At 46.2% G+C, this 22,063-nt stretch overlaps 2 long non-coding RNA genes across 7 annotated transcripts in view; both read left to right on the top strand.

Annotated features, from left to right (window-relative positions):
• The first annotated feature begins 238 nt into the window (after positions 1-238).
• The window catches only part of LOC126994657 (uncharacterized), a 34,422-nt gene continuing 12,597 nt past the window's right edge, over positions 239-22,063 (top strand). Inside the window, exons 1-6 of one of the 4 annotated variants that reach the window (XR_007749383.1) lie at positions 239-1,332; positions 1,539-1,713; positions 3,463-3,646; positions 4,172-4,272; positions 5,563-5,685; positions 6,079-6,342. This is a non-coding gene — a long non-coding RNA (uncharacterized LOC126994657). Of the gene's footprint in view, positions 1,333-1,538; positions 1,714-3,462; positions 3,647-4,171; positions 4,273-5,562; positions 5,686-6,078; positions 6,343-19,047; positions 19,222-22,063 lie in introns of those variants that run through there. The other 3 variants (XR_007749384.1, XR_007749381.1, XR_007749382.1) reach the window with 3 other exon arrangements.
• LOC126994658 (uncharacterized) lies at positions 1,719-2,971 on the top strand. Of its 3 annotated transcripts, XR_007749387.1 has the most exons (4): positions 1,719-1,793; positions 1,844-2,218; positions 2,544-2,666; positions 2,740-2,971. It is a non-coding gene; the product is annotated as an uncharacterized LOC126994658 (long non-coding RNA). The 3 variants fall into 3 exon arrangements; XR_007749386.1 differs by lacking the exon at positions 2,544-2,666 and having other exon boundaries at positions 1,844-2,143; positions 2,717-2,971; XR_007749385.1 differs by having other exon boundaries at positions 1,844-2,666.

Here is a 22,063-nt window from a genome sequence, read left to right as displayed (position 1 = left end):
CCTTGCGGTCAGGTTGTCGGGCGGGCACCCCACCCTCGGTCAGGTAGGCAGGCAGCAGCGTCTACGCTGAACCGTGCACACCCTGCTGACGCACGGAACCCGTACGCTACGTTCCGCCGCACTGACGCTCGTCGTACCTCTGCTCGCACGCTTGCGGGCGGGTAGGGGCGGGGCGGATGGGCGGACGGGCGGCGACGTGGGAACGGGCGGCGGACGGGTGGTCGGGCGGTAGAGTCGGAGCAACGCTTGAAAGACGCGCAGATAGATGTCAGATTCTCCCGTAGGGAGGTCTGGCAAGGTGTTAGTTTAGGCGGCGGAGTTGTACGCGGGCCAGTCTGTGTTACAGCTTTGCCGTCAGGGTAGCTCCTTACGAGCTGCCCAAACTGAGGACCAGTTTTCCTCACAGGAGGAGGCTGGTGGGGCCTAGGGTGTTAGGGGTACAACGGTTGGCTCTTTCACAGAACGGGTGTTTTCCGTTCTGCGTTTGAGTCTGCCGCCTTTGGGCGTCTCCCTCTGAGATGTCGGTTAGGATTTCTTTTTTTTATATGTCCGTGTGTGTAACTGTTGCCTTTTAGCCTGTTGTGTTCCTGAGCAGCAAGAAGAGGCGGCTGTGGTGACCCGCCCGATGCGGAAGGCTTCTGGGCCCTGTCGGCGGGGGCGCACCTCTCTGGCTGACTGGTTGACCAGGCTTTGACCAGGTGGCCGGGGAGGCGCATCCTCGCTGGGCGGGGTCTGGGGGCCCTCCGTCTTGGGGAGGTCGCTGCAGCAGGAGGAGGTAACTACTGCTGGTTTTGTAAGGCATTGTGGTTGAGAGCACCTTGCAGCTGTAACGCGAATTTCGTTCCGTAATAAACAATGTACCGCCATGCTGCCTGTCCTTCCTCCCTCCCAGCACTGTGTACGTCTGTGTGTGTGTGTGTGTGTTGCTTAATTCTCCCTCACTGCACTGTGCGTACGTCTGTGTGTGTGTGTTGCTCTGTCTCTCTCTCTCAATCTCTCTCTCTGTCTCTCTCTGTCTGTCTCTCTATCTCTCAATCTCTCTGTGTCTTTCTCTCTCTCTCTAGTTAGTAAAGAACAGGCAACGTTTGCCATGGAAGCCTCTACAGTATAAGACTCTACAGTATACATAAGACTACAGTGTACATCCCAACCCTCTACGGCCGTTGCTGCTCCACCCGGGCATTACCACATCCACCCGGGTCTACAAGAAACCTCCACGGCCGAGCCTCAACCACAGAACACACCGCTACCGTTGATGAGGTTCCACGCCCCGGACTACCGCCATGTTAGCCTCCATAATAGTCCTCGGCGCACTTGTTCTGAGACGTCCTGGTGAGTGAGTGTCCTAATTGCCTTTACTGATAATGTCGCAGGTATCCAATGGTTCAGGTGTGATGTCAGATATTTTTGTTATTGTGTCGTAAATATCCAGTGATTATTTCCGAGTCGCTGAATGTTCATCGCACACAGTTTGTCTTTGAGTAAAAACACTGATTAATATCCATGATCGGTTAGGTTACAAACTCCCTCGATTTCAGACTGGAGAGCTACACAACACTGGTCATCCGCTGAGTGGTTGAATTCCTGGTCTACCGGCCCCTGGAGGAGTGGTCGATTGCCTGGTCTACTGTGGATATGAGTGGTTGATTCCCTGGTCTACCCCTGGATGACGCAGCTGTTCCTATGCAGGGGAAGACTCACACAAGCGATAAGGTAAGGTTTTAATGGCTGGGTTTACAAGAGGTTTTAATGGCTGGGTTTACAAGAGGTTTTAATGGCTGGGTTTACAAGAGGTTTTAATGGCTGGGTTCAAGAGAGGTTTTAATGGCTGGGTTTACAAGAGGTTTTAATGGCTGGGTTTACAAGAGGTTTTAATGGCTGGGTTTACAAGAGGTTTTAATGGCTGGGTTTACAAGAGGTTTTAATAGCTGGGTTCAAGAGAGGTTTTAATAGCTGGGTTCAAGAGAGGTTTTAATGGCTGGGTTTACAAGAGGTTTTAATAGCTGGGTTTACAAGAGGTTTTAATAGCTGGGTTTACAAGAGGTTTTAATAGCTGGGTTCAAGAGAGGTTTTAATAGCTGGGTTCAAGAGAGGTTTTAATAGCTGGGTTCAAGAGAGGTTTTAATAGCTGGGTTCAAGAGAGGTTTTAATAGCTGGGTTTACAAGAGGTTTTAATAGCTGGGTTCAAGAGAGGTTTTAATAGCTGGGTTCAAGAGAGGTTTTAATGGCTGGGTTTACAAGAGGTTTTAATAGCTGGGTTCAAGAGAGGTTTTAATAGCTGGGTTTACAAGAGGTTTTAATAGCTGGGTTTACAAGAGGTTTTAATAGCTGGGTTTACAAGAGGTTTTAATAGCTGGGTTCAAGAGAGGTTTTAATAGCTGGGTTTACAAGAGGTTTTAATAGCTGGGTTCAAGAGAGGTTTTAATAGCTGGGTTTACAAGAGGTTTTAATAGCTGGGTTCAAGAGAGGTTTTAATAGCTGGGTTTACAAGAGGTTTTAATAGCTGGGTTCAAGAGAGGTTTTAATAGCTGGGTTTACAAGAGGTTTTAATAGCTGGGTTCAAGAGAGGTTTTAATGGCTGGGTTTACAAGAGGTTTTAATAGCTGGGTTCAAGAGAGGTTTTAATAGCTGGGTTCAAGAGAGGTTTTAATAGCTGGGTTCAAGAGGTTTTAATAGCTGGGTTCAAGAGAGGTTTTAATAGCTGGGTTTACAAGAGGTTTTAATAGCTGGGTTCAAGAGAGGTTTTAATAGCTGGGTTCAAGAGAGGTTTTAATAGCTGGGTTCAAGAGAGGTTTTAATAGCTGGGTTCAAGAGAGGTTTTAATAGCTGGGTTCAAGAGAGGTTTTAATAGCTGGGTTCAAGAGAGGTTTTAATAGCTGGGTTCAAGAGAGGTTTTAATAGCTGGGTTCAAGAGGTTTTAATAGCTGGGTTCAAGAGAGGTTTTAATAGCTGGGTTTACAAGAGGTTTTAATAGCTGGGTTCAAGAGAGGTTTTAATAGCTGGGTTCAAGAGAGGTTTTAATAGCTGGGTTTAAAAGAGGTTTTAATAGCTGGGTTTACAAGAGGTTTTAATAGCTGGGTTCAAGAGAGGTTTTAATAGCTGGGTTCAAGAGAGTTTTTAATAGCTGGGTTCAAGAGAGGTTTTAATAGCTGGGTTCAAGAGAGGTTTTAATAGCTGGGTTCAAGAGAGGTTTTAATAGCTGGGTTTACAAGAGGTTTTAATAGCTGGGTTTACAAGATGTTTTAATAGCTGGGTTCAAGAGAGGTTTTAATAGCTGGGTTTACAAGATGTTTTAATAGCTGGGTTTACAAGAGGTTTTACTGGCTGGGTTTACAAGAGGTTTTAATAGCTGGGTTCAAGAGAGGTTTTAATGGTACATATCTACTGAATGTTACTGTGTTATGTATCTTGACATGCTCTCAGGGTAAGGAGTGTTCTGATATGGTGCCTTCCCCCCCCCAGCACCTGTCAGACCTGGAGACTCCCCCCTGAGCCTGACGGTGGAGCTGTGGGCCCTGCACCAGACCCCCACACCCCCCCACACCACCCACAGCAGGGGCAGGGCGTTGAGACTCCCCCCACAGGCTAAGACAGGGAGGGACTTGAAGATCCAGGTTTTTGTCATCTGCACAGGAATTGACACGTGGTATTTGGGAGCAGCGACTAGCGGGCTTTTTTTTTTTTAATATAGTTTACTTTTTTGTGTGTTCCCTTGAGCTGTATACTTTGTTGTAGAAAAAAATACTTGACAAGGCTTTCATAGGTGTTTGGGCATTTCCAGGGTTAGTTTACTGACCCTGTTGGTAGTCTGACCCTTCCTCTGCACAATGAACTTGAAAAAACGCTCATAAAAACACAGATATTAACCCAGTAGTAGCGGGAATCATGTTTCTTAATGGTCCCTCCAAGCGAGAAAAATGAGAAAAAAAATCACCCCTCACACAAACCATTTCATATATATCAAAGCATTTGCGATCAGATTATGTATCATCTATTTTTTTGGGTTTATATCATGGCACAAATTTGGCCTGTCGCTGCTACACGGTAAAGCCACAAATTTGGCCCATCGCTGCTACCAGGTTAACCTCATCATCATGTTAAAATCCCTGTATCTTACTGTTATCTTCCTCTCCCTCTATATTATTTGTCAATCTCTCTGTCTCTCTCACAGATGTCTAAGGTTCCGCCCATGCAGCTGAAGGGTGCCAATGCCTACACATGCGTCGACCACAGGTGTGCGCTGGACATTGCCTACAATTCATGGTGCAAATGGTATGTTGGAGGAATTCTTTGATGTATTTGAGGGACTGGGATGCCTGCTGGATGGTACAGGTAGATTACTTGGCTGAGAGAGCCCGGGTTCAATTCCTGGGCAGAGTGGAAAAATTTGGGCGGCTTTTCCGATACCCTACGCCCCTGTCCACCCAGCAGTGAATGGGTACCAGGTATTAATCGGGGGTTGTGTCCCGTCTCCTGGGGTCTGTTCCCTTCTCCTATAATCCCTTCCCCTTCTGTCTCTCTCTGGCATATGATCACAGATGTTGCGCTGCCCACTAAACAAAACTTTCCAACTTTCCAACAGTTGAATTACAGTTTGATCCAAGTGTTGTCCCTGTGGCTCACCCTCCTAGAGAAATAACTGTTGCTCTGAGAGGTAAACTTAAGAAGGAATAGACCATATGGAAAGATTAGGTATCATTGTTGAAGAAAATACACCCACAGACTGGCTCAATAGTATGCTTGTAATTGACAAAGATAAAAAAAGCCACAAATTTGGCCCGTTGCTGCTATACGGTAAAGCCACGAATTTGGCCCGTCGCTGCTACACGGTAAAGCCACAAATTTGTCCCGTCGCTGCAACCAGGTTAAAGGTTTTGGGCAACTTAAATTTGATGAGACTTCTAAATAGGTGACCTTTAATACCTGTTTTGGAAGATATAGGCCTACCTTAGACTTACATTTGGAGTAAGCAGCTAGCTCTGAAATATACCAGAGAAGGATGCATGAGGCTTTTGGTGAAGGTGTAGAGATCATGATGGATGACATTTTGGTGCATGGGCGGTGCACAGAAGAGGAACATGACCATAGATTAACCCGGTAGCAGTGACGGGCCAAATTTGTGGCTTTACCGTGTAGCAGCGATGGGCCAGATTTTTGCCACGATATAAACCCCCCAAAATAGATGATGCATAAACTGATCAGACATGCGTTGATATATATTATGAAATGGTTTGCGTGAGTGATGATTTTTTTCTCATTTTTCTCGTTTAGGGGGAGGAGCCTTTAAGAAACATGATCCCCGCAGCTACTGGGTTAAAGATGTCCTAAAGAGATGCTGAGAGACAAATCTGAAGCCGAGCCCAATAAGATCTAGCTGAAAACCAAGCAAATTGAATATATTGGTCATGTTTTGACTGAAAGTGTCATCCATACTGATCAGCAAAAAGTGGAAGCTGTTGATGAGTTTATTCCTGTCCCACAAAACAAAACAGTGTCAGAGGTTTTTGGGCATGATCAACTATGTGGGTAAATAATTCATACAAAATCTTTCCACACTCACAGACCCGCTGCGTGTTCTGCTGGAGAAAAACACTGCATGACTGTTGTTGGGAGGAGACACAGCATGAAGGCTTCCAGGAGCTGCAAGACATCCTTGTGGTCAGGGCGCCTGCTGGTCATTATGATGTAAGTGCTGTACCTCTCTTACTTTGTGTAGATGCTTCAAGCCTTGCACTATGGGCCTGTATAATGCAAGAAGGTCACCCTGTAGCTATCTCGATTTTGTTCTCGTTCCTTTACTTGTCCTGTTCTTTACATATGCCGATGTGCGAAATCAAATTTATTATTATTATTGTTATTATGCAGTGAGGTCATTGACAAAATCTGAAAAAAACTCTGCCCAGATAGAGAAAAAGCTACTTGCTATAGTGTTTGGGGTTGAGAGATTCCATTCACAGCAGTACGGCAAACATAACATTGTTGTAGAGACAGACCACAAGCCCTTGGAAGCTATTCTTAGGAAGCCACATAATTGCCTCTACACCTTTGAGAGACTAATGAATGCTGATCCTTTCCCAGGGAGCGTCGGCAGAGATCGAGCTGGCGGAAGGTTGGCGGCCGGGTCAAGCTCACCACCGACAAGGATTTCCATGACGTGCGCTCGGCCAATGTTGTTGACCTCGGCTATGACAGTCTTACTAAGGTGGTGGAGGTGTGGGACTACATCTACATGGACGACGGACTCAAGGAGATCGCTGAGACTACTACTACTACTATTACTATCCTCTATACTGATATATGTACTATTAAATCCTCTATACAGCTACTATGTGTACTATTGAATCCCTTATATAGTACTTCCATGACAGCTGATCGGTGATACTACTACTACTATGACCACTGAATCCCTGGTAAGTACAATGTCATTATCATCATTATTTAGGTTAAGGTCCATTTAATTCAATCTTCCTGAGCGGTTGGACGCTTTATGGCTCTCCTCCATTCTACTCTGTCTTCCGCCCAATGCTTATACGGTCCTATCAATCCCAAGTCTTCCTGTACACACCTTCTCCATGTATTCCTAGGTCTGCCAACTGGTCTCCTTCCTTCTACCTCCATTCTCCAACACTCTCTTCACTGTATCCTCCCTGCTCTCTTTACATGTCCAAACCGTCTTTCCCTTCTGAGCACTGTTTCCAGGTCCTCTACTAAAACTCCCAGCACTGTATCCTCCTGCTCTCTTTACCTGTCCAAACCATCAGTCTTCCTTCTGAGCACTGTTTCCAGGTCCTCTACTAAAACTCCCAGCACTGTATCCTCCCCTGCTCTCTTTACATGTCCAAACCATTGGAGTCTTTCCCTTCTGAGCACTGTTTCCAGGTCCTCTACTAAAACTCCCAGCACTGTATCCTCCCCTGCTCTCTTTACATGTCCAAACCATTGGAGTCCTTCCCTTCTGAGCACTGTTTTCAGGTCCTCTACTAAAACTCCCAGCACTGTGTCCTCCCCTGCTCTCTTTACATGTCCAAACCATAGTCTTTCCTCTGGGCACTGTTTCCAGGTCCTCTACTAAAACTCCCAGCACTGTGTCCTCCCCTGCTCTCTTTACATGTCCAAACCATCGGAGTCTTTCCCTTCTGAGCACTGTTTCCAGGTCCTCTACTAAAACTCCCAGCACTGTGTCCTCCCCTGCTCTCTTTACATGTCTCTGCCAAATGTTTCCTGCCTCTGTCCCTGCCAAATCACTCTCTCCCTGCCTGTGTCCCTGCCATATCTCTCCCTCCCTGCCAAATCTAGCCTCTCCTCCTTACCTAACCTACCTTACCCTACCCTAAGCTACCCTAACCTACCTCTCTCTCCACCAGGTTGACAAGCCCGTCCATGGTGAAGAAGTCTTGTCTTACCCGCGCCGAGGTGACCCGTGTGGGCAACCCTACCATGGACGGAGCAGTGGGGGAGGCGGTGGCTGAGTGGATAGCATGATGGCGCCACATTCAGGACAACGCAAGTTCAATCCCTGCCCGGTGCCACCAAGCTGGGATTTTTCAGCCGCCTCCGAGTGGCTTAAAACTACCCACATGCTGTCCAGAAGACCACCTATCAACCCGGACTCTAGATTCTAGGATTAAAGATGAGCTCCGGGAGGGCAGCATGAGCCAATGCAAGGCGTATGTATATACTTATGAATGTATACACTTAGAATATCTCTTTGATAAGGCTTTCGGAGTTGTGGATATTTCCAGGGTAGTTTTATGACCCTGGTGTTAGTGTGACCCCTCATCTGTACCATGAACCTGAAGAAACACCTATTTGACAAGGCTTTCATAGGAGTTGAGGGCATTTCCAGTAGTAGTTCTATGACCCTGGTGGTAGTGTGACCCCTCCTCTGTACCATGAACCTGAAGAAACACCTATTTGACAAGGCTTTCATAGGAGTTGAGGGCATTTCCAGTAGTAGTTCGATGACCCTGTTGGTAGTGTGACCAGTCCTCTGTACCATGAACCTGAAGAAACACCTATTTGACAAGGCTTTCATAGGAGTTGAGGGCATTTCCAGTAGTAGTTCTATGACCCTGGTGGTAGTGTGACCCCTCCTCTGTACCATGAACCTGAAGAAACACCTATTTGACAAGGCTTTCAGGAGTTGAGGGCATTTCCAGGAGTAGTTCTATGACCCTGGTGGTAGTGTGACCCTCCTCTGTACCATGAACCTGAAGAAACACCTATTTGACAAGGCTTTCATAGGAGTTGAGGCATTTCCAGTAGTAGTTCTATGACCCTGGTGGTAGTGTGACCCTCCTCTGTACCATGAACCTGAAGAAACACCTATTTGACAAGGCTTTCATAGGAGTTGAGGCATTTCAGTAGTAGTTCTATGACCCTGGTGGTAGTGTGACCCCTCCTCTGTACCATGAACCTGAAGAAACACCTATTTGACAAGGCTTTCATAGGAGTTGAGGGCATTTCCAGGAGTAGTTCTATGACCCTGGTGGTAGTGTGACCCCTCCTCTGTCATGAACCTGAAGAAACACCTAATTGACAAGGCTTTCATAGGAGTTGAGGGGCTGTCGAGTAGTAGTTCTATGACCCTGGTGGTAGTGTGACCCTCCTCTGTACCATGAACCTGAAGAAATACCTATTTGACAAGGCTTTCATAGGAGTTGAGGGCATTTCCAGGAGTAGTTCTATGACCCTGGTGGTAGTGTGACCCCTCCTCTGTAACATGAACCTGAAGAAACACCTATTTGACAAGGCTTTCATAGGAGTTGAGGGCATTTCCAGTAGTAGTTCTATGACCCTGGTGGTAGTGTGACCCCTCCTCTGTCATGAACCTGTAGAAACACCTATTTGACAAGGCTTTCATAGGAGTTGAGGGCATTTCCAGTAGCAGTTCTATGACCCTGGTGGTAGTGTGACCCCTCCTCTGTACCATGAACCTGAAGAAACACCTATTTGACAAGGCTTTCATAGGAGTTGAGGGCATTTCCAGGAGTAGTTCTATGACCCTGGTGGTAGTGTGACCCCTCCTCTGTACCATGAACCTGAAGAAACACCTATTTGACAAGGCTTTCATAGGAGTTGAGGGCATTTCCAGTAGTAGCTCTATGACCCTGGTGGTAGTGTGACCCCTCCTCTGTCATGAACCTGAAGAAACACCTATTTGACAAGGCCTTCATAGGAGTTGAGGCATTTCCACTAGTAGTTCTATGACCCTGGAGGTAGTGTGACCCTCCTCTTTCATGAACCTGAAGAAACACCTATTTGACAAGGCCTTCATAGGAGTTGAGGGCATTTCCAGTAGTAGTTCTATGACCCTGGTGGTAGTGTGACCCCTCCTCTGTCATGAACCTGTAGAAACACCTATTTGACAAGGCTTTCATAGGAGTTGAGGGCATTTCCAGTAGCAGCTCTATGACCCTGGTGGTAGTGTGACCCCTCCTCTGTACCATGAACCTGAAGAAACACCTATTTGACAAGGCTTTCATAGGAGTTGAGGGCATTTCCAGGAGTAGTTCTATGACCCTGGTGGTAGTGTGACCTCCTCTGTCATGAACCTGAAGAAACACCTATTTGACAAGGCTTTCATAGGAGTTGAGGGCATTTCCAGGAGTAGTTCTATGACCCTGGTGGTAGTGTGACCTCCTCTGTACCATGAACCTGAAGAAACACCTATTTGACAAGGCTTTCTTAGGAGTTGAGGGCATTTCCAGTAGTTCTATGACCCTGGTGGTAGTGTGACCCCTCCTCTGTACCATGAACCTGAAGAAACACCTATTTGACAAGGCTTTCATAGGAGTTGAGGGCATTTCCAGGAGTAGTTCTATGACCCTGGTGGTAGTGTGACCCTCCTCTGTACCATGAACCTGAAGAAACACCTATTTGACAAGGCTTTCATAGGAGTTGAGGGCATTTCAGGAGTAGTTCTATGACCCTGGTGGTAGTGTGACCCTCCTCTGCACCATGAACCTGAAGAAACACCTATTTGACAAGGCTTTCATAGGAGTTGAGGGCATTTCCAGTAGTAGTTCTATGACCCTGGTGGTAGTGTGACCCCTCCTCTGTACCATGAACCTGAAGAAACACCTATTTGACAAGGCTTTCATAGGCGTTGAGGGCATTTCCAGTAGTAGTTCTATGACCCTGTTGGTAGTGTGAACCCTCCTCTGTACCATGAACCTGAAGAAACACCTAATTGAAAAGTCTTTCATAGGAGTTGAGGGAATATCCAGTAGTTCTATGACCCTGGTGGTAGTGACCCCTCCTCTGTCATGAACCTGAAGAAACACCTATTTGACAAGGCCTTCATAGGAGTTGAGGGCATTTCCAGTAGTAGTTCTATGACCCTGGTGGTAGTGTGACCCCTCCTCTGTACCATGAACCTGAAGAAACACCTATTTGACAAGGCTTTCATAGGAGTTTAGGGCATTTCCAGGAGTAGTTCTATGACCCTGGTGGTAGTGTGACCCCTCCTTTGTCATGAACCTGAAGAAACACCTAATTGACAAGGCTTTCATAGGAGTTGAGGGGATTTCCAGTAGTAGTTCTATGACCCTGGTGGTAGTGTGACCCCTCCTCTGTACCATGAACCTGAAGAAATACCTATTTGACAAGGCTTTCATAGGAGTTGAGGGCATTTCCAGGAGTAGTTCTATGACCCTGGTGGTAGTGTGACCCTCCTCTGTACCATGAACCTGAAGAAACACCTATTTGACAAGGCTTTCATAGGAGTTGAGGGCATTTCCAGTAGTAGTTCTATGACCCTGGTGGTAGTGTGACCCTCCTCTGTCATGAACCTGTAGAAACACCTATTTGACAAGGCTTTCATAGGAGTTGAGGGCATTTCCAGTAGCAGTTCTATGACCCTGGTGGTAGTGTGACCCCTCCTCTGTACCATGAACCTGAAGAAACACCTATTTGACAAGGCTTTCATAGGAGTTGAGGGCATTTCCAGGAGTAGTTCTATGACCCTGGTGGTAGTGACCCTCCTCTGTACCATGAACCTGAAGAAACACCTATTTGACAAGGCTTTCATAGGAGTTGAGGGCATTTCCAGTAGTAGCTCTATGACCCTGGTGGTAGTGTGACCTCCTCTGTACCATCAACCTGAAGAAACACCTATTTGACAAGGCTTTCATAGGAGTTGAGGGCATTTCCAGTAGTAGTTCTATGACCCTGGTGGTAGTGTGACCCCTCCTCTGTCATGAACCTGAAGAAACACCTATTTGACAAGGCTTTCATAGGAGTTGAGGGCATTTCCAGTAGTAGTTCTATGACCCTGGTGGTAGTGTGACCCTCCTCTGTACCATGAACCTGAAGAAACACCTATTTGACAAGGCTTTCATAGGAGTTGAGGGCATTTCCAGTAGTAGTTCTATGACCCTGGTGGTAGTGTGACCCCTCCTCTGTACCATGAACCTGAAGAAACACCTATTTGACAAGGCTTTCATAGGAGTTTATGGCATTTCCAGGAGTAGTTCTATGACCCTGGTGGTAGTGTGACCCCTCCTCTGTACCATGAACCTGAAGAAACACCTATTTGACAAGGCTTTCATAGGAGTTGAGGGCATTTCCAGTAGTAGTTCTATGACCCTGGTGGTAGTGTGACCCCTCCTCTGTACCATGAACCTGAAGAAACACCTATTTGACAAGGCTTTCATAGGAGTTGAGGGCATTTCCAGGAGTAGTTCTATGACCCTGGTGGTAGTGTGACCCCTCCTCTGTCATGAACCTGAAGAAACACCTATTTGACAAGGCTTTCATAGGAGTTGAGGGCATTTCCAGGAGTAGTTCTATGACCCTGGTGGTAGTGTGACCCCTCCTCTGTACCATGAACCTGAAGAAACACCTATTTGACAAGGCTTTCATAGGAGTTGAGGGCATTTCCAGTAGTAGTTCTATGACCCTGGTGGTAGTGTGACCCCTCCTCTGTACCATGAACCTGAAGAAACACCTATTTGACAAGGCTTTCATAGGAGTTGAGGGCATTTCCAGGAGTAGTTCTATGACCCTGGTGGTAGTGTGACCCTCCTCTGTACCATGAACCTGAAGAAACACCTATTTGACAAGGCTTTCATAGGAGTTGAGGGCATTTCCAGGAGTAGTTCTATGACCCTGGTGGTGTGACCCCTCCTCTGTACCATGAACCTGAAGAAACACCTATTTGACAAGGCTTTCATAGGAGTTGAGGGCATTTCCAGTAGTAGTTCTATGACCCTGGTGGTAGTGTGACCCCTCCTCTGTACCATGAACCTGAAGAAACACCTATTTGACAAGGCTTTCATAGGAGTTGAGGGCATTTCCAGTAGTAGTTCTATGACCCTGGTAGTGTGACCCTCCTCTGTCATGAACCTGAAGAAACACCTATTTGACAAGGCCTTCATAGGAGTTGAGGGCATTTCCAGTAGTAGTTCTATGACCCTGGTGGTAGTGTGACCCTCCTCTGTGCCATGAACCTGAAGAAACACCTATTTGACAAGGCTTTCATAGGAGTTTAGGGCATTTCCAGGAGTAGTTCTATGACCCTGGTGGTAGTGTGACCCCTCCTTTGTCATGAACCTGAAGAAACACCTAATTGACAAGGCTTTCATAGGAGTTGAGGGGATTTCCAGTAGTAGTTCTATGACCCTGGTGGTAGTGTGACCCTCCTCTGTACCATGAACCTGAAGAAATACCTATTTGACAAGGCTTTCATAGGAGTTGAGGGCATTTCCAGGAGTAGTTCTATGATCCTGGTGGTAGTGTGACCCTCCTCTGTACCATGAACCTGAAGAAACACCTATTTGACAAGGCTTTCATAGGAGTTGAGGGCATTTCCAGTAGTAGTTCTATGACCCTGGTGGTAGTGTGACCTCCTCTGTCATGAACCTGTAGAAACACCTATTTGACAAGGCTTTCATAGGAGTTGAGGGCATTTCCAGTTTCAGTTCTAGGACCCTGGTGGTAGTGTGACCCCTCCTCTGTACCATGAACTTGAAGAAACACCTATTTGACAAGGCTTTCATAGGAGTTTAGGGCATTTCCAGGAGTAGTTCTATGACCCTGGTGGTAGTGTGACCCTCCTCTGTACCATGAACCTGAAGAAACACCTATTTGACAAGGCTTTCATAGGAGTTGTGGGCATTTCCAGTAGTAGTTCTATGACCCTGGTGGTAGTGTGACCTCCTCTGTACCATCAACCTGAAGAAACACCTATTTGACAAGGCTTTCATAGGAGTTGAGGGCATTTCCAGTAGTAGTTCTATGACCCTGGTGGTAGTGTGACCCCTCCTCTGTCATGAACCTGAAGAAACACCTATTTGACAAGGCCTTCATAGGAGTTGAGGGCATTTCCAGTAGTAGTTCTATGACCCTGGTGGTAGTGTGACCCCTCCTCTGTACCATGAACCTGAAGAAACACCTATTTGACAAGGCTTTCATAGGAGTTGAGGGCATTTCCAGTAGTAGTTCTATGACCCTGGTGGTAGTGTGACCCCTCCTCTGTCCCCTGAAACTGTATAAACACATATTTGAATAGGCTTTCAGAGGAGTTTATGGCATTTCCAGGAGTAGTTCTATGACCCTGGTGGTAGTGTGACCCTCCTCTGTACCATGAACCTGAAGAAACACCTATTTGACAAGGCTTTCATAGGAGTTGAGGGCATTTCCAGGAGTAGTTCTATTACCCTGGGGGTTGTGTGACCCCCCACCTCTGTACCATGAACCTGAAGAAACACCTATTTGACAAGGCTTTCATAGGAGTTGAGGGCATTTCCAGTAGTAGTTCTATGACCCTGGTGGTAGTGTGACCCCTCCTCTGTCATGAACCTGAAGAAACACCTATTTGACAAGGCCTTCATAGGAGTTGAGGGCATTTCCAGTAGTAGTTCTATGACCCTGGTGGTAGTGTGACCCCTCCTCTGTCATGAACCTGTAGAAACACCTATTTGACAAGGCTTTCATAGGAGTTGAGGGCATTTCCAGTAGCAGTTCTATGACCCTGGTGGTAGTGTGACCTCCTCTGTACCATGAACCTGAAGAAACACCTATTTGACAAGGCTTTCATAGGAGTTGAGGGCATTTCCAGGAGTAGTTCTATGACCCTGGTGGTAGTGTGACCCCTCCTCTGTCATGAACCTGAAGAAACACCTATTTGACAAGGCTTTCATAGGAGTTGAGGGCATTTCAGGAGTAGTTCTATGACCCTGGTGGTAGTGTGACCCTCCTCTGTACCATGAACCTGAAGAAACACCTATTTGACAAGGCTTTCATAGGAGTTGAGGGCATTTCCAGTAGTAGTTCTATGACCCTGGTGGTAGTGTGACCCTCCTCTGTACCATGAACCTGAAGAAACACCTATTTGACAAGGCTTTCATAGGAGTTGAGGGCATTTCCAGGAGTAGTTCTATGACCCTGGTGGTAGTGTGACCCTCCTCTGTACCATGAACCTAAAGAAACACCTATTTGACAAGGCTTTCATAGGAGTTGAGGGCATTTCCAGTAGTAGTTCTATGACCCTGGTGGTAGTGTGACCCTCCTCTGTCATGAACCTGAAGAAACACCTATTTGACAAGGCCTTCATAGGAGTTGAGGGCATTTCCAGTAGTAGTTCTATGACCCTGGTGGTAGTGTGACCCTCCTCTGTCATGAACCTGTAGAAACACCTATTTGACAAGGCTTTCATAGGAGTTGAGGGCATTTCCAGTAGCAGTTCTATGACCCTGGTGGTAGTGTGACCTCCTCTGTACCATGAACCTGAAGAAACACCTATTTGACAAGGCTTTCATAGGAGTTGAGGGCATTTCAGGAGTAGTTCTATGACCCTGGTGGTAGTGTGACCTCCTCTGTCATGAACCTGAAGAAACACCTATTTGACAAGGCTTTCATAGGAGTTGAGGGCATTTCCAGGAGTAGTTCTATGACCCTGGTGGTAGTGTGACCCCTCCTCTGTACCATGAACCTGAAGAAACACCTATTTGACAAGGCTTTCAGGAGTTGAGGGCATTTCCAGTAGTAGTTCTATGACCCTGGTGGTAGTGTGACCCTCCTCTGTACCATGAACCTGAAGAAACACCTATTTGACAAGGCTTTCATAGGAGTTGAGGGCATTTCCAGGAGTAGTTCTATGACCCTGGTGGTAGTGTGACCCCTCCTGTACCATGAACCTGAAGAAACACCTATTTGACAAGGCTTTCATAGGAGTTGAGGGCATTTCAGGAGTAGTTCTATGACCCTGGTGGTAGTGTGACCCTCCTCTGTACCATGAACCTGAAGAAACACCTATTTGACAAGGCTTTCATAGGAGTTGAGGCATTTCCGTAGTAGTTCTATGACCCTGGTGGTAGTGTGACCCCTCCTCTGTACCATGAACCTGAAGAAACACCTATTTGACAAGGATTTCATAGGCATTGAGGGCATTTCCAGGAGTAGTTCTATGACCCTGGTGGTAGTGTGACCCTTCCTCTGTACCATGAACCTGAAGAAACACCTATTTGACAAGGCTTTCATAGGAGTTGAGGGCATTTCCAGTAGTAGTTCTATGACCCTGGTGGTAGTGTGACCCCTCCTCTGTACCATGAACCTGAAGAAACACCTATTTGACAAGGCTTTCATAGGAGTTGAGGGCATTTCCAGGAGTAGTTCTATGACCCTGGTGGTAGTGTGACCCCTCCTCTGTACCATGAACCTGAAGAAACACCTATTTGACAAGGCTTTCATAGGAGTTGAGGGCACTTCCAGGAGTAGTTCTATGACCCTGGTGGTAGTGTGACCCCTCCTCTGTACCATGAACCTGAAGAAACACCTATTTGACAAGGCTTTCATAGGAGTTGAGGGCATTTCCAGGAGTAGTTCCATGAGCCTGGTGGTAGTGTGACCCTCTGTACCATGAACCTGAAGAAACACCTATTTGACAAGGCTTTCATAGGAGTTGAGGGCATTTCAGGAGTAGTTCTATGACCCTGGTGGTAGTGTGACCTCCTCTGTACCACGAACCTGAAGAAACACCTATTTGACAAGGCTTTCATAGGAGTTGAGGGCATTTCCAGTAGTAGTTCTATGACCCTGGTGGTAGTGTGACCCCTCCTCTGTACCATGAACCTGAAGAAACCCCTATTTGACAAGGCTTTCATAGGAGTTGAGGGCAATTCCAGTAGTAGGTCTATGACACTGGTAGTGTGACCCCTCCTCTGTACCATGAACCTGAAGAAACACCTATTTGACAAGGCTTTCATAGGAGTTGAGGGCATTTCCAGTAGTAGTTCTATGACCCTGGTGGTAGTGTGACCCTTCCTCTGTACCATGAACCTGAAGAAACACCCATTTGACAAGGCCTTCATAGGAGTTGAGGGCATTTCCAGTAGTAGTTCTATGACCCTGGTGGTAGTGTGACCCCTCCTCTGTACCATGAACCTGAAGAAACACCTATTTGACAAGGCTTTCATAGGAGTTGAGGGCATTTCCAGTAGCAGCTCTATGACCCTGGTGGTAGTGTGACCCTTCCTCTGTACCATGAACCTGAAGAAACACCCATTTGACAAGGCCTTCATAGGAGTTGAGGGCATTTCCAGTAGTAGTTCTATGACCCTGGTGGTAGTGTGACCCCTCCTCTGTACCATGAACCTGAAGAAACACCAATTTGACAAGGCTTTCATAGGAGTTGAGGGCATTTCCAGGAGTAGTTACACTCATTAGAACCCGATTTATAACTTTTTTGGGCGGTACATAAAATCCCTGCTCAAGGTCTCCATACAGCAGGAGGTGTAACGTATGTGTGGGTTTTCGAGCAAAATCTGGAAACCTATCTACGTTATTGGGGCTATTTCCTTGCAAATGGGGACTTTCCTGAGAGAGTATGTGACGGCAAAGCCATTTCTGGTCTCAAAATTGCGATACAGCGCCTACCGGTCGAGATAGCCTTGTATCTCGTTCTGCCTCTCTCTTATCTCTGTGTGTTATGTAAAGGCTGGCCTCTAACAATACATGCAAAAACATATTTAACTGTACCTAATGGGCTATTAAGAAAAGTTTCAAATGTTTTAAATGTTTCAAATGTTCTGTCTTTACCTCACAGTTAATTCATTCTTCCTCATATATATATCTTGATTGCCCTCTCATCTTTTTAATTAGTCCTCGATCGCTCTCTCTAAATCATCCCAGCCAGCTGTTCCTTATAGGGCACTCACACACTTCTATACAATTTTCCTTACATACCAAGATACACTTCTAATCGTCAGCCAACTCTAATATAAATTCTTTCTCCCACTCCTCTTTATAATAGTTCTGTCTCTCTCTTATCTCTGTGTGTTCTGTCTTTACCTCACAGTTCATCATTTCTCTCTACCTCGTAACTCTTGCCTTATGTCTAGTTCTGTCTCTCTTTGTGTGTTCTGTCTTTACCTCACAGATCATCATTTCTCTCTACCTCGTAACTCTTGCCTTATGTCTGGTTCTGTCTCTCTTTGTGTGTTCTGTCTTTACCTCACAGTTCATCATTTCTCTCTATCTCATAACTCTTGCCTCCTGTCTAGTTCTGTCTCTCTTTGTGTGTTCTGTCTTTACCTCACAGTTCATCATTTCTCTCTATCTCATAACTCTTGCCTCCTGTCTAGTTCTGTCTCTCTTTGTGTGTTCTGTCTTTACCTCACAGACCATCATTTCTCTCTATCTCATAACTCTTGCCTTATGTCTAGTTCTGTCTCTCTTTGTGTGTTCTGTCTTTACCTCACAGTTCATCATTTCTCTCTATCTCATAACTCTTGCCTCCTGTCTAGTTCTGTCTCTCTTTGTGTGTTCTGTCTTTACCTCACAGATCATCATTTCTCTCTATCTCATAACTCTTTTCCTTATGTCTAGTTCTGTCTCTTATCTCTGTGTGTTCTGTCTTTACCTCACAGTTCATCATTTCTCTCTATCTCATAACTCTTGCCTCCTGTCTAGTTCTGTCTCTCTTTGTGTGTTCTGTCTTTACCTCACAGATCATCATTTCTCTCTATCTCATAACTCTTTTCCTTATGTCTAGTTCTGTCTCTTATCTCTGTGTGTTCTGTCTTTACCTCCAGTTCATCATTTCTCTGTATCTCATAATTGTTGCCTTAATTATGTATGTTTAAATAGTATCAGGAAGTATTTGGTTACCTAACAAAAGCAAGGGTTGGGTGAGAAGAATTTACCTCAGTGCTGCTCCACATCAACCCGTCCGCTGTGGTTGGCACGTATTTGGCCTTCACTGGTAGCCTGGTAGCGTAACACTCCCATGCCTTTCTCTGCCTCTGTGATAGATAGTGGGGTGTTTATCTTGTGGTATTTGTAAGGGAATGTTGGGGATGGAAAGGGAATGGGAGCCAGTAAGAGAGAAAGGGAGATTGGAAAGGGGAAAAAATGCAAAGAGAAACTAATAGAGAATCTTGAAGCTCTGCACCTCATTAAATAGCCAGGTAATGGACTGATGAAGGTCTTGAAAGGTAAGGTTTGTATTACTACTGAAGTCCTGCACCACATTTAATAGCCAGGTAATGGACTGATGAAGGTCTTGAAAGGTAAGGTTTGTATTACTAAAGTTCTGCACCACATTTAATAGCCAGGTAATGGACTGATGAAGGTCTTGAAAGGTAAGGTTTGTATTACTACTGAAGTCCTGCACCACATTTAATAGCCAGGTAATGGACTGATGAAGGTCTTGAAAGGTAAGGTTTGTATTACTACTGAAGTCCTGCACCACATTTAATAGCCAGGTAATGGACTGATGAAGGTCTTGAAAGGTAAGGTTTGCATTACTACTGAAGTCCTGCACCACATTTAATAGCCAGGTAATGGACTGATGAAGGTCTTGAAAGGTCTTGAGAGGAACCCTGTACCCTGCCTTCCACTACACACACACACACACACACACACACACACACACACACACACACACACAAACACACACACACACACAAAAAAAAAAAAAAACATATAAAAAAATAGCCCAGTGATTTTTCCATTTCTTTACTTGCCTCCTAAACATAACCCACCCTCGTTTGACCCCACCATGACCTCTCGCAACCTAACCTAACCTGACCTGACCTTTCCCAGGGAGCGTCGGCGGAGATCGAGCTGGCTGAAGGTTGGCGGCTGGGTCAAGCTCGCCCCGGACAAGGAGTTCTGTGAGATGTGCTCGGCGGATGTTGTTGACGTCAGCCACATCAATCTTACTAAGGTGGTGGAGGTGTGGGACTACATCTACATTGACGACGGACTCAAGGAGATCGCTGAGACTACTACTACTATTACTATTACTATCCTCTATACTGATATATGTACTATTAAATCCTCTATACAGCTACTATGTGTACTATTGAATCCCTTATATAGTACTTCCATGACAGCTGATACTACTACTACTACTACTACTACTATGACCACTCAATTCCTGGTAAGTACAATGTCATTATCATCATTATTTAGGTTAAGGTCCATTTAATTCAATTTTCCTGAGCGGTTGGACGCTTTATGGCTCTCCTCCATTCTACTCTGTCTTCCGCCCAATGCTTATACGGTCCTATCAATCCCAAGTCTTCCTGTACACACCTTCTCCACGTTTTCCTAGGTCTACCAACTGGTCTCCTTCCTTCTACCTCCATTCTGCTCTGTCTTCTGCCCAATGCTCATCCAATCCCACCACTGCTAAGTCTTCCTGTACACACCTTCTCCCTGTTTTCCTAGGTCTACCAACTGGTCTCCTTCCTTCTACCTCCAATCTCTCCAACACTCCCAGCACTGTGTCCTCCCCTGCTCTCTTTACATGTCCAGAGTCTTTCCCTTCTGAGCTCTGTTTCCAGGTCCTCTACTAAAACTTCCAGCACTGTGTCCTCCCCTGCTCTCTTTACATGTCTAAACCATTGGAGTCTTTCCCTTCTGAGCACTGTTTCCAGGTCCTCTACTAAAACTTCCAGCACTGTATCCTCCCCTGTTCTCTTTACATGTCCAAACCATCGGAGTCTTTCCCTTCTGGGCACTGTTTTCAGGTCCTCTACTAAAACTTCCAGCACTGTATCCTCCCCTGTTCTCTTTACATGTCCAAACCATCGGAGTCTTTCCCTTCTGAGCACTGTTTTCAGGTCCTCTACTAAAACTCCCAGCACTGTGTCCTCCCCTGCTCTCTTTACATGTCCAAACCATCAGAGTCTTTCCCTTCTGAGCACTGTTTCCAGGTCCTCTACTAAAACTCCCAGCACTGTATCCTCCCCTGCTCTCTTTACATGTCCAAACCATCGGAGTCTTTCCCTTCTGAGCACTGTTTCCAGGTCCTCTACTAAAACTCCCAGCACTGTGTCCTCCCCTGCTCTCTTTACATGTCCAAACCATCGGAGTCCTTCCCTTCTGGGCACTGTTTCCAGGTCCTCTACTAAAACTCCCAGCACTGTGTCCTCCCCTGCTCTCTTTACATGTCCAAACTATTGGAGTCTTTCCCTTCTGAGCACTGTTTCCAGGTCCTCTACTAAAACTCCCAGCACTGTATCCTCCCCTGCTCTCTTTACATGTCCAAACCATCGGAGTCTTTCCCTTCTGAGCACTGTTTCCAGGTCCTCTACTAAAACTCCCAGCTATGTGTCCTCCCCTGCTCTCTTTACATGTCTCTGCCAAATATTTCCCTCTCCCTGCCTCTGTCCCTGCCAAATCACTCTCTCCCTGCCTGTGTCCCTGCCATATCTCTCCCTCCCTGCCAAATCTAGCCTCTCCTCCTTACCTAACCTACCTTACCCTACCCTAAGCTACCCTAACCTACCTCTCTCTCCACCAGGTTGACAAGCCCGTCCATGGTGAAGAGCAGTGGGGGAGGTGGTGGCTGAGTGGATAGCATGATGGCGCCACATTCGGGACAACGCAAGTTCAATCCCTGCCCGGTGCCACCAAGCTGGGATTTTTCAGCCGCCGCCGAGTGGCTTAAAACTACCCACATGCTGTCCAGAAGACCACCTATCAACCGGACTAGATTCTAGGATTAAAGATGAGCTCCGGGAGGGCAGCATGAGCCAATGCAAGATGGCGTATGTATATACTTATGAATGTATACACTTAGAATATCTCTTTGATAAGGCTTTCGTCGGAGTTGTGGATATTTCCAGGGGTAGTTTTATGACCCTGGTGGTAGTGTGACCCCTCCTCTGTACCATGAACCTGAAGAAACACCTATTTGACAAGGCTTTCATAGGAGTTGAGGGCATTTCCAGTAGTAGTTCTATGACCCTGGTGGTAGTGTGACCCCTCCTCTGTACCATGAACCTGAAGAAACACCTATTTGACAAGGCTTTCATAGGAGTTGAGGGCATTTCCAGGAGTAGTTATATGACCCTGGTGGTAGTGTGACCCCTCCTTTGTCATGAACCTGAAGAAACACCTAATTGACAAGGCTTTCATAGGAGTTGAGGTAATTTCCAGTTGTAGTTCTATGACCCTGGTGGTAGTGTGACCCCTCCTCTGTACCATGAACCTGAAGAAATACCTATTTGACAAGGCTTTCATAGGAGTTGAGGGCATTTCCAGGAGTAGTTCTATGACCCTGGTGGTAGTGTGACCCCTCCTCTGTACCATGAACCTGAAGAAACACCTATTTGACAAGGCTTTCATAGGAGTTGAGGGCATTTCCAGTAGTAGTTCTATGACCCTGGTGGTAGTGTGACCCTCCTCTGTCATGAACCTGAAGAAACACCTATTTGACAAGGCTTTCATAGGAGTTGAGGGCATTTCCAGTAGCAGTTCTATGACCCTGGTGGTAGTGTGACCCCTCCTCTGTACCATGAACCTGAAGAAACACCTATTTGACAAGGCTTTCATAGGAGTTGAGGGCATTTCCAGGAGTAGTTCTATGACCCTGGTGGTAGTGTGACCCCTCCTCTGTACCATGAACCTGAAGAAACACCTATTTGACAAGGCTTTCATAGGAGTTGAGGGCATTTCCAGTAGTAGCTCTATGACCCTGGTGGTAGTGTGACCCCTCCTCTGTCATGAACCTGAAGAAACACCTATTTGACAAGGCCTTCATAGGAGTTGAGGGCATTTCCACTAGTAGTTCTATGACCCTGGTGGTAGTGTGACCCCTCCTCTGTCA

Source organism: Eriocheir sinensis, unplaced genomic scaffold (assembly GCF_024679095.1).
Source record: "Eriocheir sinensis breed Jianghai 21 unplaced genomic scaffold, ASM2467909v1 Scaffold844, whole genome shotgun sequence".
Classification (NCBI taxonomy): domain Eukaryota; kingdom Metazoa; phylum Arthropoda; class Malacostraca; order Decapoda; family Varunidae; genus Eriocheir; species Eriocheir sinensis.
The sequence above is the reverse complement of the archived record's forward strand: the minus strand, read 5'-3'. Positions and strand labels throughout refer to the sequence as shown.